We start from the raw sequence: 20804 nt of genomic DNA, 5'->3' as shown, positions 1-20804 counted from the left end.
TGACCTCCGGATGATGCGTTAAACATTTCAAGCATCCTACATCAAAGCTATAAAAACACTTGCAAAAAAAAAAGTTTTTGTTGTTCAGTCCACCCCAACAAATCTTACCCCCACTACACAAGTGGGAGTGCAGTCTATTATCCCTAAAAAAAGCCAAAGTGCATACGACCATGATAGGAACCAAATAATTAAAGCTACAAATTGAATAAGCGGTTTTGTAATGGCTGAAGTAGTTGAACTAAATGACTATTACTATCGCTTTTCTTTTTTGTGAACTAAATAATTAAATATTAAAATATCTATATTAAAATAAGTCATTCAATTCCACTTCAGCCATTGTCAAAGGGCCCTTAAACGTAGTCCTTGTAAAATAAAAATATCTACTCTAACTTTGTGGCTCTCAAGATCAGAAGTCCTGATGGACAGTGGAAAATGCTGCTAGTTTCTCACTCGTGATTTTAGCCATTAATGCCCACTATCCAGCCTTCTTCATTTGGGTCTGAACTCTGAACTCTGAAATCAAGGCCAACCTGGTTCACTCACCTTTTCAACAACCAATTCATGTACTTCGTGATCCCCCCTCCTTGAGCCAACAACATCTCAACAAAGACTTCTTTTTACCTTCTCCGTCTTCTCTTTCTTAATTTGCTTCTGAGACAAAATTTTTATTAAGTAGTTGATGAATGAGGAGGTATAAGGCAACAAAGCAAGCACGTGGTCTCTAAACAATGAATAATTAATAACGAGCTCACATCTTCTGCTTCAGTGGCTTCACCTCACTGTATATATGTGTCCTCTCTCCACCCTAAAACTATTCGCCAGTTAAGACATGGATCTCTTGTTTCTACTGCTCCTTCTCTTCTCCCTCCTCTCTCTGTGTCTTTCTGTTTCTGCCTGCTGCTATCCATCAAAGAGAAAACCCAACTCCCATCTCGCATTCAAATCCTACCCTCTCCTTGGAATAGGTCCAGACTTCTTGAGAAACCGTCACCGGTTTTTTGACTGGACCTCCGATATCCTCTGCTGGAGCCCCAATAACACTACTGCATACTGCCGCCCTGGGATGCATGGCATCCTCACGGCAAACCCATTAAACGTCGAACACATTCTCAGGAACAACTTTGACAACTACCCAAAAGGCCCGTCTCACTTTCACACCTTAAAAGACTTCCTCGGCCGAGGCATCTTCAACGCAGATGGTAATATTTGGAAGGTTCAGCGCAAGATTGCGAGCTTCGAATTCAACACAAAGTCGCTTCGGAGCTTTGCAATTACGAACGTGAAGGAGGAGATTCAGACCAGGTTGGTTCCCCTGCTGAGGAAAACCAGTGAGTTAAACCAAGTGGTCGACATGCAAGATATTCTAGAGCGTTTTGCTTTTGATAACATCTGTAAGCTAGCATTCAACGTCGACCCAGGTTGTCTTGGCGGTGACGGAACAGCTGGGGCTGAGTTCATGAAGGCATTCGACGATGCATCACTATTGAGCGTCGCCCGGTTCTTCGACGTCCATCCCTTGTGGTGGAAGACCAAGAAGGCGCTCAACATAGGATCAGAGAGAAGATTAAGAGAAGCCATTAGGATGGTTCATGATTTTTCCGATAACATCATAAGGTCAAGAATGGAAGAGGAAGGAGGGAAGCAAAGCACCGAGGATCTACTGTCGCGATTCGTTGCAGACGACTTGAATTCACCAGAGTTCCTTCGTGACATCGTCATAAGCTTCATACTTGCGGGACGGGACACGACGTCGTCGACGCTGGCCTGGTTCTTCTGGTTGCTGTCGTCGAGACCAGACATCGAACATAACATACTAGACGAGCTAAAATCAATTCGAACTCGTACCAGGAAGGAGATTGGCGATGCGTATAGCTTTGAGGAGCTCCGAGAAATGCACTACCTACAAGCTGCAATCTCCGAAGCACTGAGACTGTACCCTCCGGTTGCAATGGACACGAAGGTGTGTCTGAAAGATGATGTCTTGCCGGATGGTACGTCAGTGCGTAAAGGATGGGTTGTGACATACCACGCATATGCCATGGGTAGGATGGAGTGTATATGGGGAAAGGATTGCAGAGAATTCAGGCCTGAACGGTGGTTGGAGAATGGAAGTTGCCGGCAGGAGAGTCCTTTCCGGTTTTCGGCGTTCCATGCGGGGCCGAGGATGTGTCTGGGGAAAGATATGGCGTATATACAGATGAAATCAATTGCAGCGTCCGTGGTAGAGAGGTTCCATATCGATGTGGTTGACGGGCTGAAGTGTCCAGAACTGCTACTTTCGTTGACAATAAGGATGAAAGGAGGTCTCCCCGTGAGAGTAAAAGAGAGATGTTTTCATAATTAGGTGTTGTGTCTACATAAGGGTCTATGATAAATTAATGAGTTGATTAGATATTTTAATATTAACTAATGATAGTAAGCTTTTAATTAAGTCTAAGTAATTATTTATCAAAAAAAATTCTAAGTAATGATTATCAAAATTTCAATCTTTCTGATGATAAATTGATAATAGAAACTTGAACATTCTGTGCTATATATCTAGAAGAGAAGAAAAACTGAAAAGAAAAGAAAGAGGAGTGTTGTAGGACTAGTGAAATAGAGAAATTATGCCATCTTTCTCTTCTCTTAACCAAATATATACATGCGAATTGGGGATCAGACAATTGAATATTCTACTTAATTAATAGAAATTTGAGTTCAGCTTCGGTCAGTGTAACGTCCGTTCAAACACAAACACCCTTTACATCTTGCATTGGGAATATCTCCATATTTATATGTTTTATTACGCGGAATTCACTTCAGGGCGTGTAATCACCTCTGGATTAGACAAGTCGGTGATCTCAAACATGTTGATGCTGTACGATTTGGGCACTCCTAGCTGGTTGTGGCCTGTCTTCTGACTGGAACAAACGACACCTAAGAGGAAGGAAAAGCGAAGGGTTCCCGGGGAGTTATCCCGGTGGGGACACTCCGATGGCTAAGTTAGAACTGGAGGAAATCTCAAAGAGAGTAGAGAGTAAGAGTGCTCAAAGTGCTTTAGCTTCAATACCTTTTCTCTGTGTGGGTTCGGGTTCTTTTACAATGGAGTCTGGTCACACCTGGCATAACCGCCATCGCCCTTGCCGTTACTGCCAGGGCAGGTGTCGTAGGCTCAGGTGGCCACCACAAACTGCCATTGCCAGGTACGGACTTGACAAACGTGCCCTGCCTTCTAGAGGAGGCAAACAGAATGCCGCCTGGTAGGCGGAACGCCGTCTGGCGAGGGATCAGAGCCCTGCTACTGGGTTCGGTGGGTACGGATGTCAAACAGGGCTCCCCACAGCATACCAAGCTACCGCGCACTGGACTGTCTGGGGCAGGTCTGTCTCTGTACCGAGGTGCCGAGGTGCCTGCACTGGGGGGAGGGAGGACGATGCTGTCCCAAGGTGCTCAAGACACTTAACCACGAGCTAGGGTGCTCCCTTTTTGGGAAGGGAGAGCTCCGGGCCCCTTAGGGGGAGCTCGGGACCTTCCACACTCGGTGGAAGTCACAATTGGCCAGGCGTCAGTCCCCGGCGAGTTGCTTAACTCGCCGAGTGGCCAGCGTTGGACTCGGCGTGTCTCTCCCGTCGAGTTGCGGTCGTGTTGTCAGGCTGAGCTGTACACTGGGCCAGGTCATATACACATGTCCCCGGGCTACGAGGTCGGGCCAAATCACCCTACATCAATTGCCCCCCACTCCCCGTGCCGGGGGTGGTGACCCAACGCGGGGAGTTCATGTCGCGTTGGGTGGATTTGGCTCGGTACTCATGCCACCCTATCGGGTGACTCGTTGGCCGGGCCGGTCTGGCGTTTGATTCGTTCGGAAAGAAAACCTGGGTCGCATACGGCTTACGTGCAGACGTCACGTGATCTGGACTTCGCCAATGCCAAAAAGTGCGCTAAACTGATTTCGCCTTGAGAGTCTCGTAGCCGGTTTTCTTGAGGACCGTCGGATTGCCTTGATCCTGGTCATTGGCGTCCGGGCCCCTCGGCTATAAATAACGGGGACCCTGGCCATTTTTTTCGCCACTAAGTACCTTTCGTTCACCGTGAGCTCGCGTCTGGAGTCTTCAGCTCGGGTCTTCTAGTCCGGTCGCGTCTTTTATCCCGGTGAGTCCCCGAGCTCTCCTTTCTCCCTTTTTTTCCAATTCATTCCCTTTCATGTCTAGTGGGGATAGTCTTTTAGACGAACCCGAGGTGGGTACCTCGGGTCATGGTGACCCTATCGTCGCCCGTCCTTCCTACGAGGCTCAGGTGACCTCAGGCAAACTAGCGTCTACCTCTCGTCGAGGTCGGGCGCCGGACCAGTTCGGTCCATCTGTTATGACGCAGGAGGGGCTTTAGCACCTCATCCAGCAATTTTACCTTTCTCCAGAGTACTTGTATAGTCTTCCCACCGGCAAGTTCCCTTGGGAGCACGGTCCAGATGAGATCGTGATCTTTAGGGAACAACTTGTCGGTGGGCTTCATCTTCCTCTCCATCACCTTATTCCTGAGGTGTTGAGGTGCTTCAGCATCACGCTGGACCAACTCCACCCCAACTCTATTCGGAACTTGGTGGGGACCATCTCACTCTGTTCCGAACATAACTTCCTTTTAGACGCGGACATCCTTTGTTCCATCTTGTTAATAAAAAAGAGTGCCTCTGGTGCTCCCCCCGAGCATGGGCAGACCTATTACTTGTCTCCTCACCCGGGTTTCAAAATGCTATACAAGTTCTCAAGCAAGGTCTCGGCCTGGAAGCGGGACTACTTTGTAGTCTGAAGAAGCATGGGGTGGCCATTCCTTACCAACTGGAGGGTGACCACTCAAGCTCCCAGCGTTGCTCTTAACCAGAAGACGTGGGAAACCTTTCATTCGTGGGCTCAGGCCGGGTTTGGTCACAGGGACTACATTGCTGAAGGGAAGCTCGTTCAGGCTGGTTTGAGCTCGGGTAGGTCGATTTCCGCTTTAGTGTTTTGCTTAATCAGCCCAGCATCTTTGAACTTACTGACGCCGAGCTCTGTTGCAGGTCCCATGGAGGAAGAGAGGATTGCCGGTCCGAGGCTCCTCCGTTAGATGAAGAAGAGGAAGAAGCAAGCTGCCAAGAAGGTGCGCGTGGAATCCCCAGGGACCCCCACCCCTGAACCCGATCTTCCGCAGGCCCCCTCTTTGAGGCCCGAGCTCCCACAGGCTCCCATTTCAGGGCCCGAGCCCTCCAATGCCCCTCCAATGGTAGACTTGGAGGGGGACTCACCACCACGGGGGCCTAAAATAGCGGTAAAGTTAATCGCCAAGCCAGCCGGGGCTGCCGCTGAAGTCCCAAACCCTATTGGGACTGCTGCTAAAGCTTCTGAAGGGTTGGCTCATCGTGTCGCAGACACGACGACATCCAGCTCGGGGACCCAGGAGGAGGAAGAGAGCATCATGAATCCCGATATCGGCCTTGACAGAAGTAAGAGAGCGGTTATCACGGCGGAGGTCGTAGATTGGGTCGAACTCTCCCCTGGTCAGCTCGGTGCCCGCGCTGCAACCCATGCCATGGTGGTGAGTTCACACCCTAAGAGCCACCTCTTCCTCCTTTCTTTCTTCTTTCTTCGGTACTGACCAACACCTTCTTGCCAGGTGAACACTGTCGTGCACGCGCTGACCTTCCAGTCTGACAAACACCTGAGGCATGCATTGGCTGTTGAGGAGTCATCTCGCGCGGCTTACAATGAGCTGAGGACAGCTCAGGGCAAGATCCACCAGCTGGAGAGTGACGCTACCGCCTAGAAGAGCTTTACCGAGGCCCTGCTATTGGAGAAGGAGGAGTTGGCCCGCGAAAGGGATAGGCTGAAGGCCGAGGTGAACGGACTCAAAGCGGGTCAAGAAGCCTTGAAGCTCGAGGTGGAGAGTCTCAAGGCGTGTTAGAGGGCTTCACAGCTTGAGGTGCAGGGGCATAAGGAAGCCAAGGGGGGGCCTTGGAGCACGAGGTGGAGTACCTCAAAGCCGACATTAAGGAGATGACCGAGATCTTCAACGAAGCTCTCGGGGACGCGAAGGCCCAGGCCATTGTCGACTATGTCAAGTCATTTAGGTTTGACAACATAATGTCGAAGGCCTATCGTAGGGGGTTCAAGCTCGGCAGGTGGTGGATAAGGCGTGCATACCCTGACCTTGACATAAGTGCCTTCACCACCTATAATATTACAGACGACATGGCCCGTCAGGCCGCGGATGACCCAGATTCCGACAATGAGGGCGGCGATGAGAAGGTCGATACTACCGACCTGGCTGACACTCCCGAGGAGGCCCCGAGTAAGGCTGATAAACCTTCTAAATAGTTGTGTGCTCCTTGTATTCTCCTTTTCTTGTTTCTTTGTACTTGGGGTTTTGTAATGAAATCACATTTATGTAGTGAGAGTGTATATATATTCTGTTAAGTGTTTGTGTGATTCGCTTCTGCCGGGGTGTTGGCCTTATCTGAGCTATTGAGTTAGTAAATTCAGTCCTTGAGGTGAGCGACCCTTTACCGCCGTCACCCCGAACTATCTTCCTGCACTTAGTAGGGGTGATCATCAGGTTTTAGCCTCGTACTCCAAGGTAGGCATAGTAAGGCGCGTGCCCGACCTGCCTGCTTGGCTATTTAGGTTGGCATTTACCTCTAGCAGCATATACCGAGGTAGGCTAGGAGTCAGAAGGTCTGTTCTTGAGACGCCTTTGGTCTTTGGCATGCTAAGCCTATGCTGGCGAGGCGGTAGAGTCATGCATAGCGCCAAGGTCTTCAGTTAACCCAGCGCGTTGACCCTTAGGCTGGAGGGAGTGACTCGTGGTCACACTAAACTGTTTTCTTGGAGTCTACCCCTGTTGAGGGGGTGGCTGGACCTCGTGTTTGCCGAGGTTGTCGCTTGTTTGGCAAATTGGCCCTAAGGCTAGAAGGGAGTGACTCATGGTTCCCTCAGTTCAGTGGTTCATGGGTAATATAGTCTTAGGTTGACGATATTCCACGCCCGAGGTACTTGTTTCCCTTCCAGGGTTTCGAGTTCGTATGTTCCTTCCCCGAGTACTCACTTTACTCGGTAGGGTCCTTCCCAATTTGGATCGAGCTTTCCAACGCCGGGCTCAGGCACCATAACCTTGCAGAGAACCAGGTCGCCAACGCGGAGAGTTCGCTTTCTGACCTTGGCGTTATAGTACCGAGCTATCTTTTGTTTGTAGGCCGCGGTCCTGATGTACGTGAGGTCCCGTACTTTGTCTAGCAGGTCAAGGTTGGTGCGTAGCTCGTCTCCGTTTGCTCTATTTTCATATGCTTCTAGTCTCAATGAGGGGACTTCAATCTCAGCTGGGATGACTGCTTCAGTGCCGTATGTAAGGTTAAAGGGAGTTTCTCCCGTGGCAGTCCTTTCCGTGGTACGGTAGGCGCAAAGTATGTTGGGCAGCTCGTCCGTCCACAATCCCTTAGCTCGGTCCAGGCGCGCTTTTAGTCCTCGAAGGATAGCCCTGTTCGTAACTTCCATTTGGCCATTCGCCTGAGGGTGCGCCACCGAGGTGAAGTTCTGCTGAATTCCCATGTCTCGACACTAATTTTGGAACTTGATATCTTCGAACTGCTTGCCATTATCAGAGATCAGTACCCGAGGTAATCCGAAATGACACACTATGTTCTTCCAGAAGAAGTTTTGCACGTTCCAAGCTGTGATTGTCGTGAGTAGTTCGTCTTTGACCCACTTCGTGAAATAGTCCACTGCCACCACTAGGAACCTTCTTTGCCCTGTTGCTGGCGAGAATGGCCCGAGTAGGTCAATCCCCCATTGTGCAAATGGCCAAGGGCTAGTGAGGTATTTCAGGTCGGCGACAGGGCGGTGGTGGATGTTAGCGTGCCTCTGGCATTTGTCGCATTTTTTGACAAGCTCGGCCGCATCTGCTTTCATGGTTGGCCAGTAGTACCCCTATCGTAGTGTTTTCTGAGCGAGGGCCCTGCCCCCCAAATGTCTACCGCACAGGCCTTCATGAGTGTTGTGGAGGATGAGCGCGGCTTCCGAGGATCGCAGGCAGCGCAGGTAGGGGAGCATGTAGGACCTTCGGTACAGCCGTCCATCTATCATGACGTATTTGGTTGCCTGGCGCTCTACCCTCCTGGCAGCATTACGATCTACGGGGAGGGCTCCGTGTAGCAGAAAGCTCATGAGTGGATCAATCCAACTTGGCTCTGCTTGAACGACGGGAGCGACCTCCTCTGACCCCCTGAGAATGCTAGGCCGAGGTAAGTTCTCTATATATACAGTCCTCATGGTGTTGTCTCCCATGCTGGCTAGCCATGATAGGGCATCGACCTCAGCGTTCTCTGTTCTCGGGATTTGCCGGATGAAATGTGACCGAAAGTTGAGCAGAGTCTCTCTCACTTTGGCTAAGTATGCTACCATAGTTGGTTCGTGAGCTTCATACTCACCCAAGACTTGATTTACCATGAGCTAGGAGTCACTGTAGACGACAATGTGCTTGGCTTTCACTTCCTTTGCAAGGTCCAGCCTGGCTAGCAACGCCTCGTATTCTGCTTCGTTGTTGGATGCCACGAACTCAAAGCGTAGTGCGTACTCCAACTTCACACCGCTTGGTCCGTACAAAACGTTCCCAGCTCCGCTGCCTTGCTGATTTGACGAGCCATCTACATGAAGGATCCAGAGTTCATCATCATAGTTTGGGCTTAGCCTAACTAGGAGAGATGTCGCGCTGGTTGCTACTTCACGGTGCTCGTGTTCAACCGGTCCAGGAACTCCGAGCTGGGGACTTCGGAGCTGAAGGTGCATTTTGCGATGAAATCTGCCAAGGCTTGGGCCTTGATAGCAGTTCGTGATTTGTACTGGAGCTCGTATTCGCTGAGCTCGATGGCCCACTTTGTCAACCTTGCTGAGATCTCGGGCTTGAGCAAAACTTGCCTTAGAGGTTTATTGGTAAGGACAACAATGGTGTGAGCTTGGAAGTATGGGCAGAGCTTTTGGGCCGCTATAACCAGCGCATAGGCTAACTTTTCTATCTCTGGGTACCTCATCTCTGCTCTCTGCAACACTTTACTAACATAATAGACGGGTCATTGGACCCGATCACCGAGCTGACCACCTCGTCACTCACCGAGAGGTATAGCTCTAAAATGTCACCCACTTCGGGTCGGGTCAAGATTGGGATGCTGACGAGGTGCCTTTTGAGCTCGTCGAACGCGAGCTGGCACTCTTCGGTCCATTCAAAGCCTTTGCTTTTTATGGCTTTAAAGAAAGGCAGGCAGCGGTCTGCGAACTTGGACAAAAAACGACTTAGGGCGGCCAACCGATCATTCAGCTTCTAAACCTCTTTCAACTTTTGGGGTGGTCTCATTTCTAGGATGGCCTTGATTTTGTCCGGATTGGCCTCAATGCCTTGCCGGTTGACGATGAACCCTAGGAATTTACCCGATGTGACGCCGAAGATGCACTTACTCGGATTTAACTTCTTATTAAATCTACGCAAGATTTCAAAGACTGAGTGTAAATCTTGTATTAATTCATTTGAAAATTGGGTTTTGACGACCATGTCATCTACATAACACTCTACTTGGGTGCCAACAAGTGGCTCAAATAGCTTATTTACAAGCCTCTGAAAAGTAGCCCCAGCGTTCTTCAGCCCAAAAGGCATGACCTTGTAGCAGTACAAGCCAAACTCGGTTATGAAGGCGGTCTTTTCCTCGTCAGCTAGGTCCATTTTTATTTGGTTATAGCCCGAATAGGCATACAAGAAGTTCAGCAACTCGTGCCTCGAGGTCGCGTTCACTAGGCGGTCGATCCTGGGAAGTGGGAAGTAATCTTTTGGGCAAGCCCGGTTCAGGTCGGTGTAGTCGACGCACATGCGCCACTTACCGTTTGCCTTTTTCACCAGAACGGGGTTGGCTACCCAGCTCGGGTAATGGACTTCCCTGATAAAATCAGCTGCAAGGAGTTTCCCGACCTCCTCGTTGACTGCTCTCCATTGCTCTGGGGCTAGGTTGCGCTTCTTTTGTCTAACGGGCATAACTGAAGGATCAGTGTTGTCTGTGAGTGATAATGTTGGGGTCTATGCCAGGCATTTCTGTCGCCGACCATGCGTAAACATCTAAATTTTCGAGTAAGAAGCTTACCAGTAGAGATCGTAAGGGCTCCTCAACAGAAGCGCTGATCTGAAGTGTCCGCTCTGGATCGTCCGTCGAGGTCGGGACGGGGATGGTCTCTTCAGTAGGCGTGGCCCGCTCTGTGAACTGCTTTGCAGGTCATCCCAGCTCGAGGTCGTCAGCTACCTTGGCCTTTCCTTTGAGGGCGGCTACATAGCATTTGCGAGATTCGAGCTGACCGCCCCGCGCCACTCCGACTCCGAAGCCTGTAGGGAACTTCATCACTAGGTGGTAGGTGGAGACTACTGCTCGCAGGACGTGGGTGATGGGTTGGCCCACTGTCGCGTTGTATGGAGAGGGGGTTGCAACCACCAGGAACTCGTGATTGAGCCTTACCACACTAGGCCAAGTACCCACCTCCACCGGCACAGTGACTTTCCCTAACGACCCGCTGAATCCCACTAGTGGAGTGCTTGCGGGCTTCAGGTCACCCTCTGGGATCTGAAGCTGATTGAAGGCTGCCTTGAAAAGGATGTCCGCCGAACTGCCCGAATCTACCAAGACACGCTTGACTTCGAAGTCGTTGACCTTGATCTTGATGACAAGCGCGTCATCGTGGGGGTAGTGGACTCCTCGTGCATCGTCTTCGGTGAAGAAGATCGGCTGCTTTGGTGGGTTTAACTCCTCTCTGGCGGTTTCACGGGCTGGTGACCGAGCTGCTGTCGAGGTGCAGCCCGCGACAATTGACCCTCCCACGATTAGGTGGATGGTCCCTCGGACTGGTCTCTCGTATGGAGGTTGTCTCTGTAGTTGCTCCGCCTATCTGCTGGACTCGGGGGTTTCTTTATTCAGCCCCCCGTTTCGAACTGCTTTATTATTATTATTATTATTATTATTGCCATGTTGTACAAAATTTCTCAAATATCCGCAAAGGATGAGCTCTTCTATCTCATCGCAGAGGTTATTACAATTTTCGGTGCTGTGACCGTGATCTCTATGGAAACTACAGTATAAGTTCTTGTTCCTAACATTAGGATCGGCCTTGAGCCGAGGTGGCCACTTTACATACGGGGCGTCCTTGATCGCCATGAGGATCTCTGCTCGCTCTGTGTTGAGGGGTGTAAACACCCTTTCTGTTGCTGGAGCTCAGAAAGGTTGAATCGGGCTCGCCCCCCAGGCTTGATCCTTCTTCTTCTTGTAGTCGTTAGGAGCCGGGGGTTCCGGTTCCCTTCTCCTTTTTTCGGGGGTGTGCTCGCCCTTCTAGTTGATATCTTCCTCTGTCCCTATGAACCGATCTGCCAATTCGAGGAACTCGATCACGGTCTTGGGTTGGTTGACAACCACGTGCCATCTAAACTCCTTGTGGGTGATGCCCCGCTTGGCCGCAGTGAGTCGAACTGCAGGGTCTAGGTCGGGTATCTGCAGGCAAGCGTCATTAAACCATTTGATATAGTTCCGGATGGACTCCCCATCTCTCTGGACTACGCTGAGGAGGCTTTCTTGGGTCCTCGAGCACCTCTTGCTAGTGACGAAGTGGGAGGTGAAGACCTTCACGAACTGCGCCCAGCTCCTTACCGAGCCCGGCGAGAGGTTTTGATACCAGGTGCGGGCCACTCCTTTGAACGTAGTGGAGAAGGCCATGCACATGCAAGATTCACTCACCCTAGCCAGATGCATCTGGGACTGGAAGGTGTCGACGTGGTCATTGGGGTCGAAGGACCCATCGTATTTGTCCAACGGTGGGAGCTTGAAGTCTTTGGACATGGGAACCGCAAGGAGCTCCGGGGACAGAGGAGAGGGGACCGAGAGAAGTGGTGCGACTCTTACCTCTCCCGAGCTTATTTCAATTTTGCCCTTGAGCTCGGGCAGGTTGTGGACGGTGGTGGTTCGGCGAGCCCAGCGACATCTTCGCTGCTTCTTGGCCGGCTCAGCATTGGTGCTGTTGGCTTCTGTATTGCTGAGCTCGATGGGCCCAGGGGGAGGCAGGGATGGCTGCCGGTAGCTGCGGACAGAAGAATCTTGTTCTAGGTCATCGGCTAGCACCCCAAACTGTTCCCCACGAGTAGAGGCTCGAACTGCGAGTGTTGGGGTGACGCCGGCCTAACCGGCTGGGAGGCCGCCTCGGGGGTAGGGAGTCTTCCCTTCCTTCCGTGAGATGATGCCGAAGTCTTTCCCCGGGGGGAAGGGAGTTCACTGCGGCGCTGAGGTTTAGCTGGCTGCGCCGTCGGATGCCGGGGAGGGAGTGACGGGAACTGTTGCTAGTATTGGTACTGGGATACTTGGTGCAGCACTTGCTGCTGGTGAAACTAGAGTTATTGAAACTGCTGCATCTGGGCCTGCATGGCCCGCATGCACTGCATCAGGTCTTCGAGTCGGCCTTGGCCGGCCACCGAAGGGAGAATGGTGGGTTCGACGAAGGTCATCCCGACTGCAGGAGACAGCGGGACAGCTATGGGTGCCACCATTGCAGGCATGTTCAGGCTAGGAACCTCGTCCGCAGAGAGGGGGACGGTGAACTGCCCGATGCAAACGATGGGCATTTGGAGCTGCTCCTCTAGGGCGTTCAGGCGTTCGGAGTTGCTAGAAGAAGCCATGGACATCGGTGAGTAAGAAAGAGAAGTTTCGCAGAGATTAAAGGGAGGCTTTTTGAAGTGTATTCCCATAGACGGCGCTAAATGATGTTGCACGATTTGGGCACTCCTATCTGGCTGTGGCCTGGCTTCTGACTGGAACGAACGACACCTAAGAGGAAGGAAAAGCGAAGGGTTCCCGGGGAGTTATCCTGGTGGGGACACTCCGATGGTTAAGTTAGAACTGGAGGAAATCTCAAAGAGAGTAGAGAGTAAGAGTGCTCAAAGTGCTTAAGCTTCAATACCTTTTCTTTGTGTGGGTTCGAGTTCTTTTATATTGGAGTCTGGTCACACCTGGCATAACCGCCATTGCCCTTGCTGTTACTGCCAGGGCAGGTGTGGCAGGCACAGGTGGCCGCCACAAACTGCCATTGCTAGGTACGGGCTTGACAGACGTGTCATGCCATCCAGAGGAGGCAAACAGGACGCCGCCTGGCGAGGGATCAAAGCCCTGCTACTGGGTTCGATGGGTACGGATGTCAGACAGGGCTCCCCACAGCATACCAAGCTACCGCGCACCGGACTGTCTGGGACAGGTCTGTCTCTGTACCGAGGTGTCAAGGTGCCTGCACTAGGGGGAGGGAGGACAATGCTGTCCTGAGGTGCTCAGGACACTTAACCATGAGCTAGGGTACTCCCATTTTTGGAAGGGAGAGCTCTGGGCCCCTTAGGGGGAGGTCGGACCCCTGGGAGAGCTCGGGACCTTCCACACTTGGTGGAAGTCACAATTGACCAGGCGTCAGTCCCCGACGAGTTGCTTAACTCGCCGAGTGGTCAGCGTTGGACTCGGCGTGTCTCTCCCGTCAAGTTGTGGTCGTGTTGTCAGGCTGAGCTATACATTGGGCTAGGTCATATACACGTGTCCCCAAGCTACGAGGTCGGGCCAAATCACCCTTCATCACATGCTATGTGTGAAGCCCATGGCAACTTGCGCCTATATAAAGGCGACCCATTCTTCAAGCTCTCTTGCTCACTAGCTTACCAACACTCTTTGTTTACTTAAGCATAGAAGTGACCACCTTGGAAAAAGTAGCCTAGACACTTTGAGTTTACGTCTTAATTATACACCATTATACATGCTTAATTACAAGAAAAACAACTGACTAGCAGATGCAATTGCAAATTAAAGCAGTTCTTGATAAAGTGCAATTGTGTATATGAAGATGGTACACATGAGGATCGTCACCAAAAGTGACTAGCACCTAATTCATAGGGCAACATTATTGTCAGAAACAAACATCCTAAATCTGTTGAAAGCAATAAGTGTATGAACACACTGACTATACCACATCCAACAGTAGTACGTTGGGAACATTTTCTGTACTTGTATATTAAATTCGTGTGGAATTATTCCCATTGTAGCTCATACCCTTGTATGATAACCTTAGACAACTTAATTATACACCATTATACATGCTTAATTAAAAACAACTGACCAGCACATGTAATTGCAAATCAGGTGTCAATTGATCTTCCACTAAGGCCAAGGTAGTTGTTCTTATGAACAAATTAAACTCATCAACTAAAAGACTTTGTTATGAGTCGAGGTTTCATTAGGGCAGCTGGTTTCAAGGGACCACTATTTATTAATTGTGAACATGACAAATGTATTGATGGTCTCATTGTATAGATTATTCCAGAGAAGTTAAAAGTATATGTCCCCCTCCTGTGATAATTAAACATTTAGTGGCTGAACATTTCATTAGTAGTTGTATCTCAACTGAAGATAACTGGTTTCTTTGTGAAACCCTTTTTGGTGATGAAATTAAAGGTACTCTTCAGTATGGCACCCCTCAAAGCTCCGGGCTCAGACAGACTCCGTGTCTTGTTGTTCCAAAATGGCTAGAACATTGGTAAAGACCTCTATCAATTTATTTAATCCATCTTCAATGATCTTACAGTCATCTCTACAATTAATGATATTCTTATTGTCCTAATCCAAAAAAGGAGGATGTTTCTTTGCCAAGTGACTTTAAAATGATACTCTTATTGTCTTAATCCTACAGTCTTTGATGTTTGTATTGTTCTTATTAAAATGTATTTTCTATTATCTCATTCTTGCATATTTTTGTTCTACTTTTTGTTTAATTTTGAGTTTTTCATGTTTGCATTTTGCGAGAAGTTCTTGATTGTATAAATATTGGAAGGAAATATTTTGATGTGCCATGGGAACTTAATTTTCAAGCAATTGGATAGTACTAGAAAATTAAAACTTATTTAAGTACCTCACTTAACATTTTAAGCTTTTAGGTTGAATGTTTCTTTGAGAAGGTATGGGAGTCTCTTCTTGTTGCTCTCATTATAATTAATTAAAGGGTAAAAGACTTAAACATACACTGTGTTTTGGTTAATTGACTTATACATACCTTGAATTTTGCAAATGGATTTATACATACCGTGTGGGTTGACCCCACTAGACTTAAATATACCCTCTATTTAAAAAAAAAACGTTAATAATGGTTACAGATAAGGTTATGTGGTCTATTTTTTTATAAAAAACCCATTTTACCCTTCTCTACCCTATTAATAACCAGCAATTTCTACAAATTGTTCTAGGTTGGAAAACAGAGATAGCTACCACCTGCTCGACGAATTGTATCAATGGACCAAATCTATAAAAATCCTCCCCAACCCACACACCAACTCCCCCATATATGTTAGGTTGCATTGCTTGGCCCACACATCCCCTTCTTCAAGTGCAGCATAAACAAAAGACCCCTGCCCACATGCTAGGCCACCCCTTGCCCTTCTTACCCACCAGTCCACACCACTGTTCGAAAAAGTGCCTCAATGAGGCCAGAAACCAAAGCCAGAAAATATGATTATCTTTGTATGTATTTTGAATGGGTTGCAACGAAATGATGCCACCATGCTAGGCCACCCCCTGCACTGCTTACCCGCCAACCTACCCAACTGTTGGAAAAAAAATGCCTCAATGAGGCCAGCAATCAAAGCCAGGAAAATTCCTCCTATTTAAAGGAGCTTTCACAATTAAAAAAAAAAATGACTTTTAGAATTATAAAATTCACCAGAATTAATTCTCACGCCAAACATGGCTTTAAGATCAAACCCACCTTGCATTGGCTGAAGCCCCTCATTTCTACTACCAAGTACCGACTACCATTGGTCGAAGGCACCCATCATCCTTATCTATTCATTTGCTTGCTTCCTTGGAGTTTATTTGTTTACTTATATGGATGTTAGAAAATTGATTCTGAGTTATTTAGTAGAGGTTTTTGGTTGGGTAATTGCTTAACTTGCAAGTCTACTTATTAGTCAGACAATTATTGATTGATTACAAGTATAGAAGTCGTGGATGTTACTGAATCAACTCCGGAAAATTAAAGAGACATAATTAAGTCCGTCATCGGCGAAGTCAAGCATGGAGGCGTTCTTGTAACATCAAACGGGTATAGACAAAATAGCTAGTGTGGTGCTGTTTTTTTTTTTTTTTAAATACACATTTAAGCTAAACCAAAAGAATAAAGTCCTCCACCCTTAGTATTCCATCTTGATAATCATTAAGAACAAAAGATGATAAATAGTGACATTTAACTACATGGGATACCTTATGGGCAGGGCTATTAAACATTCCATTTACAAAACAGAAATTCATATTTCAAAAATTTAACATTAGAGATCTGGTCCTAGACAAAGGCCAATGGTAGGACCAGGGAAGATCTGCACTCTGTTGTAGCGCCCTTACAACTTGCTTAGCATATATATATATATATAAAATTTCTGAACATTCCAGACTAAGAGCTCTGATAAAACCTGCATGATAGCATATAGTTCAGTTTAGATTACTGAAGAGATCTGATTGGTTCTATCTCCAATAATTTTTAAATAGGATGAATTTTTGGAAAGAAGAATTAAACCACAAGTACACAAAGAATCTGAGATTTTCCCTGCATCATTGAACACAATTATATCCATAGTATAATTTATGGTAATTGGAAATTTATCCATTGAGTTTCTTATTATAGAAGGAGAAGTAACATTCGAAAGACCATTAGAATGGAGGAAAAAATTATTAATTCGGTTAAGAAGATTAATAGGCTGGATTTGCCTATTTCTGAAACACTTTTCATTTCTGGCATACCAAATATAATAAGAAGCTGTGGCTATGTTTGTTTTAGGTTTGCAAGAGGGTGTTTCAATGCAGAAGAAGATTTCCTTTGACGTTTTAGAAAATGGCAAATTTGTTCTTTTGTTTTATCCGTCTAAGATAACGGTATAAAGCATGTATAAGTTTTTGCAAAATTCAGGATGTGTTCAAGTTAATCAATCAAAACCCCGAGTATTTTAAGTCTTTTACCCTTAATTAAATTTAAAATTTTCAGTATAAAACAAATTGAGTGAGCCTGTGTTTGTCCATGCTTCAAGTCCGATGAGCTTTTTCTTTCTGCTCCCTTTAAGTTCAAGCTAGTCTTATTTAATTGTAATTTCTATCCAATTCTTTTTTCTTGGATCTCACATACTTGTAGGTGGTGTGGATTTTCATATTTTTCAGTAAGAACTCACTTTTTCTTTTTATAATTTATGTTAAGGATGAAGATATTAATACGATATACCCCATATCAAATGTATCGTAAGACCCATGTATGCATTGACTTGTTTTTTTTTAACTTTGGGATGATAGAAGACAACTCTCTCACACTGTTGGGTATGGGTCTGTGTCAATATTTCTGCTGCATCTGATATAGGTTTAAATTCTCTAGAACTTGTACAGGGCAAAGCCAAGCTTGATCTTGTTTGAATATTGTAATGTATGTAACGTAAAATCTAACAATTAATAATCTGGTACTGGTAGTACTGAGGAGATTTAACTATCCTAATCTTCATCAAAGTATAACTAACCCAATCTCGTATTCATAGTGTTGAATAGGACAGGTGGCAATTAAGGAGGTTTTAGGTGGGTTTGGGTTCGGGCTGAACTTCAATTTGCCCATCTAGCCCGCCAGCAAACCCATTAGTAACCTATTTGCATGAAATTAAATAAATCAAGAGTGATCTTTTACTTTCCAAAATTCTCTCTTACAAAAACATGGATTTGAAAAATCCTTTATAAAGTTTAGTAGTTTTATGCAGGAAACAGTACTCCATTTATCAATTACTACTAGTATGTAACAGCTTTAGCAGTGCCTAAGCTTGAGTCGGAAGACTTGCTAACAAAATAAGGGCCCATTTGGTGTGTCTTTTTGAGAAGATTTTCTTGTAGCTCTGACAGTTAAAAGACGGATTGAGCTTTTGACATAAGATCTGGGTAGATTGAAGATAGTTTGGCAGACGTGCGTGTTTCCGTGTGTCTGCCTGCGTTTTTCCGTGCGAGATTAAATGCGAAAGACGCGGGTCCGGAATCAGCCTGAAATGGGCTACTTGCGTCATTTTAGTGCACCATCTTTTGGCGGCTAGATCTTCTGCAAGCCAAATGGGAATAGATGGAAAATCGGTCTTCCCGGCTTGTAAACAGTTGAAAGACCGCGCGGAAAGATGCGTCAAATGGGCCCTAAGTTTCAATACTCTCTACTCTCTACTCTCCAACATGATATATGATATGACATTGCATGTACATCTCATACATGGCCGGTCCCATTTTTATGGTGAGTCCTAGTCTTATGGTGAGATGTGTGGTTTTGGATAATGTTAGAGGGTGTTGGAACATGTTTTGTTGGCAGGTGATTCCAATTAAGCAAGAGCTTGGATTTCCTACCCACAAGAACCCTATCCGCACTTACCCACAGGACACTACAACTATACATTGGGAACATCTTCTCTATTTACATGTTATCATTCATAGGGAGATGTTCCTAATGTACAACTGTAATGTCATATGGGTAAAGTGTAATTAGATCAAATAAGAATACATGGGAAAAGGAGAAAGATAGAGTTTAGTGGAAAAAGACAAAATTTTGTTGGAGATGATAAATTTGATCACGCAAGGGAGAAAAAAGTTTTTGTGAAATCACATCAGTGCCCCATATGCACATCTCAATGTACATTGGGAATATTTCTTATAATTGTCATCGCGAGATATTTCGGTTGGGATGTGCTGTGGGGCACTGATGTGAACTCAGTTTTTGTAGTGGATTTGGCGGTGTATTTCAAAGCCTGATGAGGCAAAACGCATTAATTCAAGCTAAGTTATATAGTCCCAAAGGATGCTGAGGACATGAAGCCCAGGTCTTAGGCTGAGATATATTAGATCCAAATTTAGCAAACTTATGGGCCACCATATTTATCTGACCTTGGCGGATTAAAAATTGAGCTGAGGGGAATTTTCTTCAACAAAACTCTACAATCAGCAAGAATAGGATAAATGCACCACTAAGGAGAGTCCCTTTTTCTCCAACAGAGTTTTAGGCTGTGCTTGGTTGCTATGTAAATTTATTTGCACCGATGCAAAATTATGATAATGTAAATGATTTAGATGCAAATTCTGATTTTATTTTTATTTTAAAGTATATCTTATTTTCCTTCATTCAGTATAAATAAAGTAAAATAAGACTTGAAGTTAAATAAAATAATACCTGTAACAAAATTAAACCAGAAATTGCATTGTTTTTGTTTGTACTTCTTTGCATTTGTACTAGTGCAAATAAAATTGTATTACAACCAAACATAGCCTTAATAACGAACTTGGTGATGTGATTTTTTGAAGTGTTTTTTATATTTCTTAAATAGAATATCCAAGTAGCTATGTAGTGGCGGTTTATCTATGGCAGTTAATGCCATAGAATGGAAAATCTTGTATTGTAGTAGCTCTAGCGGTGATTCTCAACAACCGCTGCTAGAAACCATATTATGGTGCTTAAGAGAATTGCCATCACAAATAACATTATTATATATCTATTTTTTTTTAATAATGTATGTATGTATGTAACTCAAGTAAGTCATCTAGGCATATGTAAGCGCATATAAACTAATTTATGCTAGATTTTGTCTCAAGACCTTAGACTATGTCTGATTTGATAGAAAATAAGAGAGTAGAAAGTTGAGGAAAGTTCCCAAAGCTAAAGTTTGAAAAGAGTGCAAATAAAATTTATATTTTTCTCTTATTTTCTACCAAACCAAACATTGCCTTAGGTTCGACTAACTGCTTAGCCTTGTTAAGTTATTACTTGCGTCAATTGCCTAAAAGAAATCAAATAAAGTTTGCTGATATTGCCCACGGAATTAGTTTCATTTCCATATCAAAATACATCATTTTAGAAGCTGTCCACGTCAAAACATGAAGAGGTTACCCTCCACACTCCACAGCCACAACATATTCCATTACTCTCTGCCAGGCGCCAGCTATTCTTACAGAGTATTAAATCAGAGAAACAAGCCTTAGTAAACGGAATGGGATCTGCTCCTCACATGTACATACACAGTGTATTGGAAACATCTCCTGTGAAAAATAACTTATAAGTATGGGAGATGTTCTCTAATACATAGTAAAATGTGCGTGTGCGGCGTGTGAGGCGCCCTATGTGAGGAGCATATCTAATCTCTTAATAAACAAGTAGGTACCAAGGTGGTTTCAATTCTAAGTTTTAACCTAGCTATTGTTTTGAGACCACCCCCAATATGATATAGCTCCTAATGTGTGGTAAACCTTCCCCCTACGCAACATCACATTCACATAAATACATAATTGGGGTTTGACGCTGGAATTTCAATTCCTTTTCTAGGGTTGAGGTCCCCTCGATTGAAATGCAATTTCATTTGCACTAGTGCAAATGCATAGGAGTACCAATAACAAGAGTGCAAATTGTGGTTTAGTTTTTGTTTTTGGTTTAATTTTATAAATGTATTGTCCCAAATCTCTCACCAATGTTACGCCACCCCTGCCCCTTGAATTGTGATGAATTCTCCCACCTGCCCACTATTCCCAACTATACAAACTCATGAAAATTTATGAGGTAGCTAGGCTGAACAATAAACCCCCCCCCCCCCTCCCCCTTTCTACACTAACCAATGCGAACACATAAAAAAAAATAAAATAATAAAATAAATAAATAAATCACGGGGTTGGGTTTTAATTGGTCAAACTTTCATACATGACATCAGACTTCCAAGTTTCAAACATGAGA

General features: G+C 46.0%; 1 pseudogene; it reads left to right on the top strand.

Moving 5' to 3' along the window:
• Positions 1–624: 624 nt before the first annotated feature.
• Positions 625–2406, top strand: LOC104590311 (cytochrome P450 CYP94D108 pseudogene; annotated as a pseudogene).
• The last annotated feature ends 18398 nt before the right edge of the window (positions 2407–20804 follow it).

This window comes from Nelumbo nucifera, chromosome 7, assembly GCF_055504915.1.
Source record: "Nelumbo nucifera cultivar China Antique chromosome 7, China Antique-T2T, whole genome shotgun sequence".
Lineage (NCBI taxonomy): Eukaryota > Viridiplantae > Streptophyta > Magnoliopsida > Proteales > Nelumbonaceae > Nelumbo > Nelumbo nucifera.
The sequence above is the reverse complement of the archived record's forward strand: the minus strand, read 5'-3'. Positions and strand labels throughout refer to the sequence as shown.